The sequence below is a fragment of the Sarcophilus harrisii genome, chromosome 2 (assembly GCF_902635505.1).
Source record: "Sarcophilus harrisii chromosome 2, mSarHar1.11, whole genome shotgun sequence".
NCBI classification, from domain to species: domain Eukaryota; kingdom Metazoa; phylum Chordata; class Mammalia; order Dasyuromorphia; family Dasyuridae; genus Sarcophilus; species Sarcophilus harrisii.
In genome coordinates this window covers 257,321,475-257,341,370 of record NC_045427.1, presented here as the reverse complement: position 1 = coordinate 257,341,370, position 19,896 = coordinate 257,321,475, and positions in this window count along the sequence as shown.

Sequence of the window (19,896 nt, the reverse complement as noted above, 5' to 3'; positions counted from 1 at the left end):
GCACTATACGTGGTAACAGTGTACTATGTCATGAACTATGACAGACCTATCTCTTCTCAGCAATCTATTGGTCCAACACAATTCCAATAGACTTGGAATGGAAAATGTCATCTACATCTAGAAAGAGAACTTTAGAGACTAAATGCAAATCGAAGCATACTCTTTTACCTTTTTTTCTTTTTCTTTCTCATGATTTTTCACTTTTGTTCTGATTTTTCTTTCCCAACATGACTAATATGAAAATAATTTAAATTATTGTACATGTACAACCTCTATAAGACTGTTTGCTTTCTTGTGGAGGGGGGAAATAAAAGAGGTAGAAAGAAAAAATGGAACTCAAAATCTTACCAAAATGAATGTTGAAAACTATCTTTAAATATAATTAGAAAAATAAAATACTATTGAATTCAAAAAATTAGCCTCTCACAGAAGAAATCAAGATAGTTATTAAGAAGCACAGACAGTGAAACATTTTAACTGTTGGTAAAGACATTTTACATATTATATAAGCAGAATCAGATACTAAAATTTTGATAAAACATGGAGAAAAGTTTTGGGAAATGTGAAATTGTGCAGCCATTGCACACTAGAAAACATGCAAAAAATGCAATAATCCTAATCAAAATAGTCCAGATATTTCCCCTAACACACTAAATATTAACAAAATTATTTTTAAAAAAAAGAAATGGAAGATGGCAGAGAGTAGACAAGTCTATATCTGAGCTCCTCCTAAAATCCCTCAGATAAGCACCAGATTAAACTTCTGAACTGGTTTTGGGGTGACAGAACCTACAAATACTTGGAGTACAACAAATTTCCAAAAGATACTTTGGAAGAACTTCAGAAAAGGTCTGTTTCAATTGGCCAGAGGGAGAAGCTGCAAGCCCAGAGGCACTACAGGAAGCTGAAGCAGAGAGCCAGGGCATTGTGGAGTCTGCACACCAGGGAATCTACTGTGAGGCTTTTAGGCTACTCTATCCTAGCTGCAAGCCAGTGGTTCAGCAGATTTGCTGTGAGACATGAAAAGCAAATACAAAGGGCAAATAGTGAGCCTTTGAATGCCAGAAAAACACAGGACCCAACCACACCTACCCAGCACCAGAAATCAGTCAGCAGCACTGGCCCCAGGGCAAACTAAAGCAGCTGCTATTCCTTTGCCTTAAGAGTAGACCTCAAGTTTTAAAAAATGAGCAAAAAAAGCAAAAAGAACTCTGACATAGAAAGCTTTTATGAAGAAAGAGAAGAACAGATCTCAAATCCTGAGGATACTAAAGGTGAGTCATCTCCAGATGAAGCCTCAAAGGGTGATAAAAGTTAATCTCCAATTCAGAAGGCTCTCTTGGAAGAATTCAAAAAAGATCTTAAAAGAGAGTTAGAAGAAAAATGGGGAAAGGAAATAAAATCTTTGCAAAAGGGTTTGGAAAAGGAAAAACAGAAATTATCTGAAGAAAACTCCTTAAAATAGATTTTATGACATAGAAAAAGCATATAATGCCTTACAAAATAGATATAAAAAAGAAATCAATTCATTGAAAAACAGAATCTGTGAAATGGGAAAAAATGCAATGAACAAAATATTTCATTTAGAAGTTCAATTGGCCAAATGGAAAAGAAGAGAAAAAAGCTAACTGAAGAAAATAATTCACTAAAAATTAGAATTGAGCAAATGGAAGTGAATGACTCGATGGGACTTCAAGAATCAGTCAAACAAAACCAAAAAGGAAAAAAAAAAGAAAAATAGAAGAAAATGTAAAATATCTCATTGGAAAAACAAGTGACTTGTTTTCCCGTGCCTTTTCCAGTGACTTGGAAAACAGATCTAAGAGAAACAAGCTAAAAATTTTTGGACTTCCTGAAAATCATGATGAAAAAAAGAGCCTAGACATTATCTTTCAGGAAATCATCAAGGAAAATTGCCTGGATGTCATAGAATCAAAGGGTAAAATAGTTATTGAAAGAATTCACAGATCACCTTCTGAAAGAGATCCCAAATCACAGCTAAATTTCAGAATTATTAAATCAAGGAAAAAATATTGCAAGCAGCCAGAAGGAAACAACCCAAATATCAAGGAGCCACAATCAGCATTATTCAGGACCTAGAAGCCTCCACTTTAATGGATTGAAGAGCATGGAATCTGATATTGCAAAAGGCAAAGGAACTTGGATTGCAGCCAAGAATCAACTATCCTATAAAATTAAGCATCATCTTTCAGGGAAAAAGACATTCAATGAAACAGGTGAGTTACATTTATTTCTGAGGAAAAGACCAAAGCTGAACAGAAAATTTGATCTTCAAATACAGAACTCAAGTGAAACATAAATACCTAAAACAAGAAATAAAAAATAACTTTCCTTTAAAAGTTAAAAATCTTATATCCCTATATGGATATATGGGAAGATGATATGTTTAATTCTTGAGATCTATATCTCTGTTATGGGTATACTTAGAGACTACAGGTATAATTTGATTTATTGTGATGATATAAAAAAAACTAGAGTAGGAAAAGTAATTCTACTGGAAGAAAAGGAAAAATGGAGTAAATATGAGGTAAATTACATCTCATGAAGAGGCAAAAAAGACCTATTACAATTGAGAGGGAAAGGGAGAGGAATGAGCATTGTGTGACTCTTACTCTCATTAGATTTGGCTCAAAGAGAGAAAAAATATCATATTTAGCTTCATTGAGAAGCTTGTCTCACCCTATGGAGAAGTAAAAGGGTAAAGGGGAAGGGAAAGGGGGAGGCTAATAGAAGGGAAAACAGAAGTAGAAGGGGAAAGGCATAAGAAAGGGGGAGGAGATGTAAAAGGGAGGGTTGTTTGAGGGATGGGGTGGTCAATAACAAAATACTGGGGAGGAGGGAAAGGGAGAAAGGGAAAAGAAAAGGATAAGTGGAGGAAAACAAGATGACAGGAAATAGAGTTAGTAATTTTATCTGTAAATGTGAATGGGATGGACTCTCCATAAAATGGAACAGGTGGCAGATGGATTAAAAGCCAGTATCCTACTGGCTTTTAAATGGGAAACACATTTAAAGCAAGTGATACATTCAAAGTAAAGGTAAAAGGCTGGAGCATAATCTATTATTCTTCGGCTGAAGTAAAAAAATAAAAAGCAGGGTTAGCAATTCCAATCTCAGATCAAGGAAAAGCAAAAATAGATCTAATTGAAAGAGATAAAAAAGGAAACTAAATCCTACTTAAAGGTACCATAGATAATGAAGTAATAGCAATACTAAACATATATGCATCAAATTCCTAGCAAAGAAGTTAAGAGAGCTGCAAGAAAATTAGACAGTAAAACTATACTAGTGGGGATCTCAACCTTGCTCTCTCAGAACTAGATAAATCAACTACAAAATAAATAAGAAAGTTGTTAAGGAGATAAATAAAATCCTAGACCTTTGGAGATCATTGAATGGAGACAAAAAGGAATATACTTTTTTACTCAGCAGTACATGGAACTTATACAAAAATAAAAACCTTAAAATCAAATGCAAAAAGGCAAAAATAGTAAATGAATTTTTTCAGATCATGATGCAATAAAAATTATATGCAATAAAAGGCCAGGGGAAAACAGACCAAAAATTAATTGGAAACTGAATAATCTAATCTCAAAAATGAGTGAGTGAAACAACAAATCATAGAAACAATAAATAATTTTATCCAAGATAATGACAATAATGAGAAAACATAGCAAAATTGGTGGGATACAGCCAAGGTGGTTAATAGAGGAATTTTTTTTTTTAAATTGACAACAGTCAGTGTTGGGATATTGTTGGTTGAACTATAAACTAGTACAACCATTTTGGAAAGCAGTTTAGATTTTTGTAAACAAAGTGACTAAGATGTCCAAACTCTTTAAACAAGAAATTGTGCTTATAAAACAATAAAGTCATTGATAAAAGAAAAGTCTCCAAGTGATCCAAAATGTTTATAGCAGCAATTTTTGTGATAGGTAAAATTTGAAAATGAAGTAGATGCCTTGCCAATTTGGGAATGGCTTAAGCAATTGCAGTACATGAATTTAATAGGATATTATTGTGCTTTAAGAAATGATGTATGTGATAAATACATAGAAACAGGGGGAAATCTATATGAACTGATGAAAGGTAAAATAAGCAGAGCCAAAAACACAGTATACACAGTAACTATAACAGCAAAAATGGAAAGAACAATGACACACCAAAAATAAAATCAAAAGTAAATGTAATGTAATTATAAAGAACAAGTGGAATTTAAATGCAGAGATATGAAATTACCACCTCCATGGAGAGGAAGAGGTCCACAGGTGTTATATATGTATATACCTTTTGACTTTTTAATGTTTCAAACAATTATTCTAGTGGTTTTCCTCTTTTTCCTTTCTAAAATTACTATTTGTCATATGGAATAATTCTCTAAAAGGAAAAAAGGTGAGGAATGTATGGCATATTATAGTGATATAGGAAACATAAATATCAATAAAACCTTATTTTAAAGAAAGAACTATTGATAATACAATCATAATAATTGACTTAAATCTTTAAGTCTAAAGCTTTAAATTAAAATCTCATTTTAACTTCATGACAACTCTGTGAAGTATATAATACTACTAATGGAGATACTATTAATGGTACTACATTTTATATACTACAGTAGATACATAATAGTATTTACATTTTAAATATAAAAAACCTGAGGCTCAGAAAAATTAAATGAGTCGCCCATGATCATACAACTATCAAAGGAGGAATTCAATTACTTGTTGTCTTTCGCCCATTCCAATGAGCTGAGAAAATGACACCATTTCATTGTCTGAGTGAAAGGTAGCTAAAAATTTTTGTCTGGAAGATAGTTTCATTTCTCTCTCCCTGTCTCCACTTCTAGGGGAGGCCAGATTTCTGCTCATTGTAGAAAGAGACAATCCTGGGGTTTTTTTTTCCCATTTAGGATACCAGAGTAGTTGTCAACTTTTTCAAGTTGAAGTTTGTTTTAGATTAAGATCTTTGCAAAACTTGCACAACCAAAATTTGCTGCTGAGCATGCTAAAGTTCACTTTCAACTTGATCAGGGATAATATTTGCAAGACTGAAGTTCAAATCTATGCAATGCTAGCATATGAGACTTTTGGGTCCCATAGTTATAGAACACATAGCAATAACAACAGTCATATTCAAAGACTTTTTTATTCTAATCCTTCAAGGAATTCATTCTTTTTTTAAATGGTGACCCATTTATTTGCAGCACAAAGCATGCCTTTGACATACTAAAAAAATTGTCTTTTGAAAGTAATTCTAAGGAAATTAAATTGAATCATCAGGAAAGAAAAACAGGCCAATCCTACCCTACAGCAAAATATATAGTAATTTCTACATGAGCTCCTTTACTCCTAAACCTCCAAATTGTCTGATACTGAAGCATTATTCACTTACAAACTCTTTTTCATTTTGCTTTCCTAAAAAGTCAACCAATTAATACCAATGAGCCCTTATTAAATCAAATAATGTCCTAATTAGTGAAACCTACTTCCTCTTTACTATTCTGGTTTATAACCAAGCACAAAATTAATCATTAAACATGTTTCCTATCAAAGGAAATGGTCATTCATATATAACATCTTATTAGCCAAATACCTTTTCTCTTTTTTCCCCATACACAACAACTAAACCTTACCCCTATAGGTATTTTTCAGGCTTCTTGGCAGCAGAAAATTGTAGAAATGATGTGTGTGTGTGTGTGTGTGAGAGAGAGAGAGAGAAAGAGAGAGAGAGAGAGAGAGAGAGAGAGAGAGAGAGAGAAGGGAAGAGAAGAGAAGAGGAGAGGAGAGGAGAGGAGAGGAGAAGAGAGGAGAGGAAAGGAGAGGAGAGGACAGGAGAGGAGAAAAAAAGAGTGGGAAGAGAAAGAGAGAGAGGGAAGACAGAGAGAGAAAAAGAAAGGGAAGAAGGAAGGGGGAGGAAGGAAGGAAGGAAGGAAGGAAGGAAGGAAGGAAGGAAGGAAGAAAGGAAGGAAGGAAAGGAGAAAGGAGGAAGGAAAGAAGGATGGAAAGAAGAAGGAGGAAGAAAGGGAGGGAGGAAGGAAGGGAGGGAGGGAAGGAGAGAGGGAGGGAGGAAGGAAAGAAAGAAGGGAGAAAGGAAGGAAAGAAAAAAAGAAAACTCAATTCTTAAAATAGGAGTAAATGAATATGATAGATATTTTCTAATAACAACAACAAAAAAAAAGAAATCTATTCATTTAGCTTCAAAGAGCATTTACAAAAAAAGCTGTGAAGAATCTATTTCTGGCCCTTTTCTGATCTCAAAAGTTTCATAGGGATTCCAGTCCCATCAGAATCAGTCTAGGAGACTTGATTTTAGTAATCATAATTGCTCTCCTTTGTATAACACTTTAAGGTTTATAAGGCAGTTTTCTCATTTGAAACTCATTAACTTTGTCAAGTTTTTATTATTACCCCAAATTTTCAGATGGGGAAGCTGAGGCTTAAAGAGTTTCAGTGATTTGTCCATGGCCACAAAGGTGAGTAACCTAAGAAAAACCTTTCTGATTTCCTATTATATTCAATCTAAATTTGATCCATTAAATACATTCTCAGGGGAAAAAAACTTCATTTCTTAAGAGCAGAGATGAGAGTTTTGTACTCTATATAGATTAGGGGGCATTGTAAGAAGACAGAAAACATTAATTGGTGATAATGATGAAGAGTTTTTTCCTAGCTTAGAGGTAGGAAAAAATAGATAATATTGAGGATTCTAGAAGAGGTATATTCAAGGAAGTATTTAAAATTAGGGGTATAAAAGGTTATGTTTTGTTATTTGGGCAAAGAAAGTTGTTTAGTGTCATATTGAGATTCTGTCTCCATAATATCAAAACAATTCAATGAAAAAAGTCATTCAAACTAAGAATTTAATTTTAAAGAGACCAGAACCCAATTATTTAATTAGATTTTTCACTTTTACCTGCTAAGTGCTAGAAATATAAATACCATACCCAAACAGCCTCCACCCTCCAAAAGCTTACATTCTAATATGGGGATACAATGCTTACAGGGAGTGATGACCATGGAAAAATATTTTGGACTAAAAAGTCAGAGGCACGGTAAATGGAGCTATAGAGAAATCATTTAACATACTCTTTCCAGAAGCATTGGTAGTATTTATTTTACTTTTGTTTCCACATAGTAATAGATGACAAAGGAGGAGTGTGTTAAATGAGATCATGGTAGAGGCCAAGAAGATGACTGGAAACATGGTCTGGTAGTTTAGATCTTACTAAATACAGTGGCTTTGAGATCACTGACTCACTGTTCAGGATATCTTAGTCCTAGGGAGGATGTATAAAAACTGAGGATAGAATTCTTCCCACTCCAGGTCTCTCTCTCTGGAGTTACAGTGGGCCCTTTAAAGGTTACAATAGCATTTTAGATGGCCAAGAAGATGTTTGCAACAAGTATATATGGAAGCAGGGGGTCTGAATTTAGAAAACAGGATACTATTGCTGCTTTAATACAGTTTTTGACAACACTGGAAGTTTATATATCAAAGGAAACTCAATAGTGCAAACCCAAGCAGAAGATCAAGATGGGCTGGGGCTTGCCCAAATTCTAAAGACTTAAAGGAATAATAGTATACTGAGGAAATTGATTTATTTTGGAAAGGATATCCTTTTGAAATGAATTCAGCTCCATTTTGGAAAGCCCATTCTTTGGATGATTCCCTCATCCTTGATTAAGCTTTTCAGTTCAAATCTCTTTTGAGTCAATGGGTTTAAAACACAAATTAGATCCCAGATATGTCATAAAATTAACCATGGGTTTTGATTATACATGTATGGTGTAATTTAAAAAGCAATACTCTACAGAAGAACTCTCAAGTAAAAATAGAAATGCTTGCATTAAGTAGCATACATAGCTATTTCAATATAGATTTGCATCTATGTAGTTATAGGTATTTGAGAGGCATAAGGAAATAATAAATAGAGAGCAATCTGTGAAGTAAAGATAGACAGGGTTTAGGTCCTACTTCTGAAATATATTGACTAGGACAAGTCATTCAAACTTTTAGTGTCCATCAAATGTTGAATACAAAAGAGCACAGGGATCTGTGTTGCAGCACTGAGGAGTTGATACAAGAGGATATAGCAGATAGAGTGGAGCCTTGAGGAGAATTCCCATCTGTCCCCAATCTCACATAGCCCTTGACCTCACCAGGGTCAAGGAATTGTAAACTCTACTCCTGACTTCCTAGATTTTCTCTACTGTGCCTTTTCATCCTGGAAGTTGACACCCCACCACATACTTTCCACATTGGAACTATACTGTTCTCTTGTAACTCTTTCCTCTGATTGGCTGCTTCCACTGAGCATCTCCCAATTCATCTATGTCTTCATTCTTCTGCAGTATCGGCTTTTAACTCCCTGGGATTTCTCTATCAAGCATGCACACAAGAAGTTTCTCTTACGTTCCCTGTTCAACTTCCTGATATTTATTGTCTTCCCCCATTACAATGTAAACTCCTCAAGGGCAGAAATTACCTTTCTGATTTTATGTATATTCACAGCACTAGCACAGGTCAGCAAAAGGCCTGGTACATAAACAGCACTTGACAAATGCTTGCCTTGAAAATTTGACAATCCTCTTGTTCAGTGGTTTTAATTAATGTCTCTCAAGGTCTGTTTTATATCAGAGAAATCTATGTTCACCAAAAAAAAAAAAAAATTGGCCACTTGATGGAAAACATCAAGTATGTGGTCCAAGTTGAGATTTCCTATATATAGATTGAACAAGTATTCCCATTTTGTAATATTGCAATGACTGCATTAAACCCCAGAACACTGTAAAGACTCCTAAATGAGATCCACAATTACTTTAATGGAGATTTGGGAGCTGATTTGAGTCAGAAAAACTTGGATTTAAATTCTACCTCTGATATATACTGGTTCTTTGACCTTTGGCAAATCACTGAATTTCTTAATGTTCCAAAGAAATGTCTAAGATTTTAAATTGCAAAATAGTTGTTGAGCTGCACTGGTAGAGAGTATTCTCACTAGAAAACCTTTTCACTACTGAAACTACTACTAGACTAAAGAGAGAAGGAGAGGGAGAAAGGAGAGAGGGAGTAGAAGGGGAAAGAGAAGTAGGAAGAGAGAGAGAGAGAGAGAGAGAGAGAGAGAGAGAGAGAGAGAGTCATTCTAAAGATTTTGAATTAACAGAAGAAACACAAAGTGGATGAAAGATGCTCATTGTCTACATTATGACATTATGATATGCCTTTTTATGGATCGCTCATAGAGCTTTTCCATCTGGTATGTGTGTATGTATATATATATATATATATATATATATATATTAGACAGAGAATACAAATAAGCAGAGTTAACTCTACAACTAAACAGAAGAACAAGTTGTACTGACTTTGACAAACAACAAAGGTTTTGTTTCCAATAACCCATTTGTTTTAGATCACTATTGGTGGAAACATTTATACACACAGAATTTGGAAGAAAAAAATTTATTCAAACTATTCATTTTAGCTTGTTTCTTTATAGTTGAATTATGCTTGTAGATGATAATTTTTCCATCAAAATATTTAAAATTAATTAGAAAAAGAAAGATATGTAAATATTAGAAATTTTCTGTTCACTTTATTCTGGGGAAAAAGATAGATATATTGATAATTTTTTTTATCTTCATGTTGTCTACATTTCTCCCTGCAATATTTATTTTATAGACAGTGATCCCTTATAGCAAAGAATTATTTTTTAAAAAAGGGGAAAATCAATAAAACCAAACAATACACTTTAAAAAATATAATGTTATATGCAATATCCCATACCTACAGACCCTGACTTGGACAAACACACATGGAGGGAGATATCTTCTCATCTCTCTTCTTAGGGGACCCAGCCTTAACAATTTCACAACATTAAGTATAGATTATTTTTGTCATCTTTGTTCTATTCACAATTTGGTAGTCATTATATATTGTTTCTCTACCTCCAGATACTTTATAAAAATTATAGGTCTTTCTATACTTCTCTATATTTAATGTTCATTTCCTATATAATAGTAATATCCCATAATATTCATTCTTAGCCATTCTGTAGTCAAAAAGGGCATTCACTTTGTTTCCAATTCTAGGTTACCACAATATGATTGTCAAGTTATTTTTATGTTTATTGAGCCTGTCTTTTGGTCTATGACCTCATTAAAGGATAAACCTAGATTACTGGGTCAAACTATATGGACATTTTAATCAATTCATTTATATAATTCCAAACTGTTTTCTGGAATGGTTGTACCAATTTACAACTCCATCAATAACATATTAGTGTACCTATCTTTTCATTATCCCCCAACATTGACTAGTCCTATCTTTTTGTCATCTGCAAAGTTCTTTAATGGCCCCAAGTTTTTCCCTGAAACAAAGTTTATTTGGGGAATATTAACTTCCTATGAGTATCATAGTATCGTTATGCATAATGAAATGTTTTAATCAATGAAGAACTGAAGTTGAGAATTATCCAAAAGGCAATAGAGAGTTATATTATGGGTTTTGAAAGGCTATAACACATTAAAAATGAGGAAACCCAAAAGGAAGACAACAAAAAGGACTCTGTGTGTGTGTGTGTGTGTGTGTGTGTGTGTGTTTCTATAAACTTCTATAAGGAAATAACCAAGACTTGTTGATTTGACTTCATGAGATGGGTAAATATGGATAGGCAGGTTGCAATCTGCTTCATTGTAGGGATTATGCACTTAAATGAAATCACAGAACTATTTGAACATTTAAATACTTGAGTAACCAATTGAGGAATACAAAGTTCCCAACATGAAGTCCTGTATATGAGAAATAATGAAAACACCCCTTAAATATGGTCCCTTCAAGTTTAAAAGTACAAAAAACAAATTATTACTAAAGGTGTGCTATTTTTAAATGGATATTTAGTACTTCCCTTAGATTTGATGACAGAGGTCCTGGATCTCTACTGCCCCCTGGGAAACTAGAACAAATACAAATGGGGAGAGGGAAGAGAAGGGATTAAAAATGTGACAAAATAAGTCACTTCTCATCTTAGATAGGACCAACCAGCTAGGGGCAATATTCTTGCAGATATCATGGAATAAAAAATAAAAGTGGATCTGAGATCACATAAATGTGCATTTTTGTTTCCCCTAATGAAAGTTAATGAAAGTAGATTGATCACTCTGCTGCTGATGATTTAAATTAAATATTGAATGTATTCTCAGCTAATCACAGCCTCACAACATCTATATAATGGGGAAGGGAGAGAATTAATAAGGATGGGGGACTGAGAGATATAAACTACAGAACAATAATTAAATAGAAAAGAACTCTATGGCAAAATAGAAAAAAATAAAATAGAAAATAAGTAAGCTATATAATGAAACCACAAGTACTGTCTATGATTGTCATAATGTAGTTTCAAAATTAACATTTGTTTACTCTCAAGCTTATATTCTAATGGAGACAACAAATATATGTGTAAAAGTATGCAGCATAAATAAATGGAAAAAAACAAAAATATACAAAAGGTTAAGCATAAAATAGATTGGGAGAGAACAATAGCAAAGGGGGAGGGTGGAAAATGATGCTTAAGTTGCATGGTAAAGAAATAAAATGGCTCTTTAAGGTACAAGAAATAAGGGAGTTTATTTTAGGAATATGGAACCACCAGAGCACAGAGAGGGAAGATATAGATTATGAGAGGAATAGAGAAAATATCAGTTTGATCAAATCGCTGAATCCAATGTTCCTGATGACTGGATCAGAATGAAACTGTTTAGAAAAAAATCAGTTTATAGACTGAGTAATTTAAGAATTTTCAGAGGAATGTGGATATTTTTTTTCTTTGTTTTTATTTTTTTTCCTGAGGCAATTGGGGCTAAGTGACTTGCCTAGGGTCACACAGCTAGGAAGTGTTAAGTATCTGAAACAGGATTTGAACGCAGGTGGTCCTGACTTCAGGTCTGGTGTTCTAACCACTGCACCATCTAGCTGTCCCAGAATGTGGGTATTGTTAAAAAGGATGCTTTTGAAGGAGAAGAGAGATGCTTTTAGATTCCTGTTTCTTTTTTTTTTCTTTTCCCAAAAATTATAAATGTCAACTTTGTGCTTTACTTTGGACATGGAGAACTGACCTGAGAGCTTTTCTATTGCTTACCATATCTGAAATATTTCAGTCTTCCAGAAGAAAGCCTGAAAAAGACTAAATTATGTACTTCAATCCTAGGTGTCAATTATTTACTTGATTTTCATTCATGTATTTATTCAACAAATATGTTTAAGTACTCACTAAGTGTCAGGTATTCTGGTGGTTGCTAAGAATAAAAGAGAAAAAAAATTGAATAGTTCTTTCCCTCACATAACTTACATTCTATTAAAAGAAAACAACACCCATATAGAAAATTAAATACAAAATTGACATAAAATAGATTCAAAATAATTTCTGGAGAGGGGTGTACTGAAAAGTGGGCATATTGGAATAGGCTTTATGGAGGAGGCAGATCTTAAATGAAGCTTTGAAGGAAATCAAGGATTATGCCAACTCCTGATTCATTAGAGTCAACTCTAAGGAAAACTAACATTTTTCCCTCTGGGTTTATCTGATTAGAATAAGTAGAGGTTCCATTACGGTAAGTAAGGAAAGAGAGGTCTGTTTTCCTATACTGTTACCCTCCAGCCACAAGAAATTGGTTCTTGCTCCCCTGTCAGTACATGTTTATCCTCTGGGAAAATGTAAATTAGTTCTGTTGATTTTATTATTGGTACTTTGAAAAATTGTGTTAAGTTTGCACAAGTCTGTTGTCTTTTGTTTGTTTTCACATGTTTTAATTGCATCCTCTTCTAAGATGCCCCGGGCCCCATTTATGATAAATATAATTAATTCTAATGTTTTGAAATAGCAACTTCAAGAAGAATTAAATAAAAACACACAAAATGGATAAAAGAACTTCCATGAAATGATCTATATAAGCCTAGGTATTTCAGCACCAAAAAACATATAAATAAATAAATAAGACTTTCTCTGTATATTGAAGGTCAATAAATAGGAAGAAAACAATTAACTGAAGTACTGGGGAATCTCCATTCTTTTCTTTGGGACCTTAGATCAGATTGTAGATGAACTACCTTGACACCTTTCAGGAAATCATTTTTAAAAGCAAAAATAAAATCATTATGAGACCCTACAATACATCATTATCTGTAATGATTCCATGAACTTTTAGAAGAAAGGCTCCTTAGAATGCGTTCTCTGCAAAGTAGAATACCAAATAGAGGAATGATGTGAACTGACACCAGTGTGAATTCTACTACAAGGCTGGGATATGCATTCCATAATATCTTCAAGGCAAATTCTGCCATCAAGATATTCAAGTTTAACTACATCTTTCCTTTTCTAATTTATAAATAATATAACAAATGTCAGCCAGCAAGAGACCCTCAAAATAGCATTATAATAATGGAATGATTAGCATTGTCTTTTCAAAATACTGTATAAGAAAAAGATGGGTACCACCAAAATTATTCAATTCAACTTTCACTTCTGTAGTATAATCAAATAAATGTCTATTTAAAATTCCTCATCTTAAGACAGATATTTCTAAAATATTTCATTTGTTCATTAAGCAATATAAAAAAGGTTTGGGGGTTGCATTAATTGAATTTGCACTATTTGAAGTTATAATTGAATACATATGTATATGGGTATATATTGTATGCACATAGATATATATGTATAATTATGTTGAAGTATGATTATTGATTCTGGCCCACTGGATATATATATATGCTATGAAAATTCAAATAATGTTACCACTTCAAGAGATTAATTATTCATACTAATCATGACCTAGTTGTATTTCAATAAAGCATTTTCTAAATGCACCTGCATGAATGGAGTGATAAAATTTACTTAACTCTAGAAAAAACTATTCATCCATGAAAGTGAGTTAATAACACAAAGTTTTGTATTTTTACCCATTTTGTATGAAACATATAGAGAGGGTGTGAAAATTTGCTAAGAGTGAATAATGTTTTGGCCATTTTACTCTTTAGTTATTTTGTTTATATAGTTCTTTGCTAAATGATATGGGAGTAGCTATATGGATCAGTGGATAAAGCACTGAGTCTGAAGTCAGGAACTTCAAGTTCAAATTCTGCCTCAGATACTTACTATGTGACTCTGGGCATATAATCTTTGCTTGTCTTAATCAACTGGAGAAGGAAATGGCAAACCACTCCGGTATTTTACCAAGAAAACCCCAGACAAAACTGAACAAATGACACGGACTGGTAAATTTCTTGACTTATTTCCATGACAAGTTTAATGATCAAGCTCATGGAATTTCATAGGTTCATAGCACATTATTTGTGGGTGAATCAGTATTTAAATGTCCAGGTAGTCTAGTGGGCAAGAAAATTATAGCATCATCACAAGAATTCAAATCCTATATGGCTCATGAATTACTAATTACCCTGAAAATAATTGGATTAATTCTGGACTATGTTTTCTAAAGTATTATGTTATTAATTATTAATAATAATATTTCAGAGATTTTTTTAAATTTTGCATCATATCAGATATGCTTGATAGAATATATTCATATTTGTTTGCCATGAAACTCATCTTGCAGAGAAAACAGGTTTCCATGCCCCAAGCATATTTGTCAATTTCTTAAGAGCCACTTCATATAGTTAATAAAATATTTTATAAATGCTTGAAATATATGAATAACAATCCCCTTATTAAAACCATTATTTGCCTTCAAAATAAGTATATCATTTATGGTCATAAGATATTTGAATTAGAAAGCCTCAAAGAGATAATTTGTTTCAACTACACCATTTTATAGATGAGAAGTGAGAAATGAAATGATTTCTCTAAGGTCACACAGATACAAAGAGCCAGAGTCTTAATTCAAATCTAGATCTTGTCATTCCATATCTTTCCACTATCACAATGAATACAAGCTTATAATATGATAGTAATGTGACAGAAGAGGATGAAATAAGCTAGTTCTCTATAGAATTCCCAGAGACTACCATCTCAATGCACCAAAAAAGAGAGAAAAAAGCAAAATATATAAAAACAAAGCATGTGCTTCCCAGAAGTACAATCCAACTCCAATGAAAGGAAGAACATAAATACCTTGTAGTTTGAGTACTCAAGTTTCTGAGGGGCAAGGAATCACAAATCTAGATGCTGTACCTATTGCCTTTAATACAGGCTTATGGGAGGAGAATTTTGGGAAAATAGCAGTGTAGGTTGATAAATTTCAAGCTCTCCCAATTTTCCCCACAAATAGAATAAATGTGTGCCTCAGGGTGAATATAGACTGATGAAAAATCAAGAAGACTTGGGGCAGAACAGGCGTCCTCCTGATACAACCTAAGAAGATATGAAGAAAGATCTGGGCCTGAAATTAACCTGTGTAAATTGCAAACATCTCCAGTCTAGTTCCCTAGAAACAAAGAGTGGGGAGCCCTAGGGTTACCTGGGTGTAGCTAGAGCTTCAGCAGGAACCACAGAAACTTTCATTCCTGGACTGTTTGTGAATCGGGGTCTGAGTCTGGGAAGACTAAGCACACCTTGGCTGAGTAAGAATGCCAGATCCAGTTTGCTGCAAGGACTGGCCTTGGCTGAGAATGAACCAGCATACCCAGTGAGTGTAGAAGCAGTGGAGCAGAGATGCCACAGGCTGTAGGCACTTGTTAGAGGGTGGAGCTCTCGGTTTGAGGTTCCTGGTTAGAGACCAGAGCTGAGGTGAAACTAGAAGCACCATCCCCTCTACCCCAGAGTTAGAGGTGCTTACACAAATACTTCTTTTAAAAAATAAACTGGAAAACAAGAAAGAACCCTGCCACAGAAACATACTATGGGAATAGGGAAGACCAGAGTTCATCTTCAGAGGAGCACAGTGAAGTTAAAAAACAAAACAAAAAAAAAAGCTTTTATCCCAAATGAAATGGCTCCCTGCCCAAAGAGAATTTATATAAGAATTCAAAAAAGAATTTAAAAATCAAATGAGAGACCTTGAGGAAAAACTAAAATAAATAAATAAATAAATACCATCCAAGAAAACAAGATGATTATGAAAAAAAAAAAGTTAATCAACTAAAAAAGTCTCTAAGATGAAAATAACGCTTTGAAAATTAGAATTGGACAAGGGAAAGTCAGTCAAACTATGAGAGACTAAGAAATAACAAAACAGAAATAACAAAATCCCCCATCACCACCTCAAGATCCTTCGGGGAAAACATATAGAAAAATTATTGCAAGAAACAATAAAAAAATTCAAATATGCTGGAGCTACAATTAGAATTGCACAGGACTTATCAGAAGCCACTATAAAAGACCGCAGGTCCTGGAATAATATCTACTGATAATCAAAAGGACTAGGCCTGAGGACAAAAATATCATATCCAGAAAAATTATCGATAATGCTGCATGAGGAAAAAATGGACATTCAATGAACTTGCATTTTTCAGAACTTTCTTTTAAGCAAACCAGAACTTGATAGAAAATATATAAGGGCCAAATCAAAGATCAATTTCAAGGTACCCAACATGAACAAAATGTTTCTTTTTCACATGGGAAATGTATAGCATATGTTTAATATTGACATCAATAATAGGGCAGCTCAAAAAAAAAAGATTTGGGCAGAATTAAAGTAAAAATAGTAATTATGTCATACAAATATAGTGCAAAGGCAGAATGGACACAGAAGCATGGGGTGGGGGAAGGAGAGTTCATAGTTCTGAAAACCTATTCCCATTGGGAATGAATTAAATAGGCAACACTACCAATATATTATGAAGAGCATAGCACTCTCCAATAAAAAAAATAAGGGGGAAAGGATGAGAAGACAAGGAAGCAAAGGGTAAGAAAAGCAGACAAGGGAGGGATCCATGGATAGGGGAGGCTAAGTAATAGCAAGGCAAATTAGGAACAGAATTAAAACAAAGGGTCAGCGGGGATAAGAAAGATGTGTGTGTATATGTGTGGAGGTACATGTGTGCATGTATGTGGATATATATATATATATATATCTACATATGTATATATAAATGCATCCTTTGTTAACTATAGCCTGTGTAGAGGTGGGAGAAATGAAAGGGGAGAAAAAAAAATAAAGTAAAACATGTATGTAGCAGAAAATAAAAGAACCATTTACAAGGGAGTAAAGAAAAGATGGATTCTTATGAATTTCTGCTACTATTATATATTTGGGCTGGTATTTGTTGTTATATATTTTGAATCCTCCCTGATGTTCTGCTGGGCACATGGTAATGTTCTGTTTTGTTTTGTATTCCTTTTCTATTTTTCTTTTTTCTTATTCTGTTTCTCTAAAATAAATTTGGATGAAAAAGAAGACAAGCTTAGGATTAATATAAGTTATGAACCATGCCCCTTAACATAGAAAATGGAGGCTCTCACCCATTATGTTACAACTCTCACTGAGATCTTAGGAAGTGTTGGTACAGATAAGTCACAGGACTAGACATTTTCTCTGATTCCTATGACCTCAGATCTCGCCAAATCAGAAATTATGTACCAAAAATAAAACAATTTCATCATCTCCATGGTTTAAGACACCAGGAATCCAAAAGAAGATTTTTTTTAAAAGTCACAATTAAAGCCTATCTTGAGTTCATGCAATACTCCCATGCTTTAGCAAAGTTGTACTAGTAGATTCAAGGACCACATCCACAGTGGTTACCAAAATGCATCTTAACATTCTGGTCCCTTCTCCCTCTTTCCTGTATGTGATGGAGATCTGGGTGTCAGGCTTCAGAATTTTGGTAAGTCCTTAGTGACCAGCACCATTGCAACATTCTGTGCTACAAAAAAATGTCAATAGGAAGGTGGAGGAACAGAGTACAAGGGATAGGGCATGTGTCTAAGCTTCAAAAAGAGGTCAAACTACACATACACACACACACACACACACACACACACACATACATCCTGGCCACATCTCCCAGAGCCTCAGAGACTCAAACAATGAAATCTTTGCTAGCTACAGTCCCATTAGTGTAGCAGCTCTGAACTTCGGAGACAGAGGATTAAGGAAGAGAGGAAATAAAACAAGACAATATGGGTGAGAGGGCTGTGTAGAACTACTTCATTAGATTAAGGAAATAATCACAGTCTCAAAAATCACAGCCTAGAGACCTAGGCTGGTGAGCCATGATTGCCAAGCTTGGGAAGAAGTTGAGATACTCTGAGATCCAGTCTTAAGGAAACTATTGTCAAAGAGGAAGGAGTCAGAAAGTGAGCCATAGAAGAAAATAAGGGGGTAAAGACTTAAATTAACAAAGATTTTAGGAAGATGAAAACTCAAAGAACTTAAAATATGCAACTAAACCAACATAGAAAATATTAACAGGAAAAGAAAATGTGGCTTTTATCTGGGAAATGAGGTGAAAATGTATGAATAAGTAGTGAAAAACAAAGAAAGATAACCCAACAAATGAGAGAGAGGATCCAATGGCATTTTAAAAGAATGTGGAACTATAGCATGCTATTTTGAGTGGTTTAAAGGGAAATGAGAATTATGAGAAGAGACTATGGCCTACACAGCAAAAATAATTGACAGAATGGAAACACTTGAATCTGCAATAGCCAATTCTCACCATATAAACAAAAAAGGGTAGTTTATTGAGAATACAAGTAAAAGAGTTGAAAAACCTAATAAAATCAATGTTCCCTATCCGAACAAAATATACTAATTTCAGAAAAAAAGATATGTTGGGACAATTTAAGGATCACAGATCTCACAAGTCAAAAAGATGAACACTATGTTGCAAGAAAAAATCCCAGAACTTCAGAATATAGTAAATGAAATACCAATTGAAATAATTCCTGGATTACCCCCAAAAAACAAAAACATGTCTGCAAATACCAAGCTATCTAGTGGTTAAATTTAATAATTCAATTCAGAAACAATAAATCAAGCAATCAGGAAAAATCCTTTAAATATGAAAGAAATATAATATAAATGAAACAATACTATTTTTCATCAATCAGAAAAGTCAGGAGGAAATGTAATAGAGTATTCAAAAGAGCAATGTAATTGAGGATATAATAGCCAGTCCTGCAAATCTGGCTACTAAATGAAAAAAAGATGAACATTTAACACTAGTGAGGCATTTGGTGGGAAAAAAAACAGCCTTGAAAAGATTATTTGCTTCTTAAAAGATGCAGGAAAACTCTTTGACAAAATATAGGACTCAATTATGTTAAATAAAACACAATATATGAAGTATAGGTATAGGAATTTTTAAATATCAATAAAAACATGACTCAAATACAAGTAAATATATAAAATTAGCAAACAAAAGATGGGAAAAGGAAGAATGAGTATGACACACAACTGTATAGAGGTGAAAGCAGAGTTGTTGTCTTCCAGAAGCTTTATTTCAAAACAACTAAATAGAATAAAACAAAAATGTTAAATTTCATCATATACTTGAAAGGGCAAGTTAAGAAGGAATAAAATTAATTACAAATTAATACTTCTTGGGAAAGACATCATTAATATTACTCAAATTAAGATTTGGGATGTAGGAAGTGGTTGGTAAAGATGATTCTGAATTGAATTCTTATTTGGACAGAAATAAATCAGTTTATAAGAAGAAAGTAATACAATTTTTTTAATATGTGAGAAGTTTGTAATACAGAAAGCAGTAGGAATTTGAGGAGAACCCAGAGGAGGAATCTAGGATCAAATAAATTTTGAAAATTTTAAGTGCTAATTTCAGAGGTAGGAGTATCAATACTAATGAATTAAATGAAGGAAAATATAAAATTAATGATTATTAATCAATGGATTAACTCTCTAACAAAACAGAATATATAGAATAGAAAAGAAACAATAAAATTTGCTACATAGGATA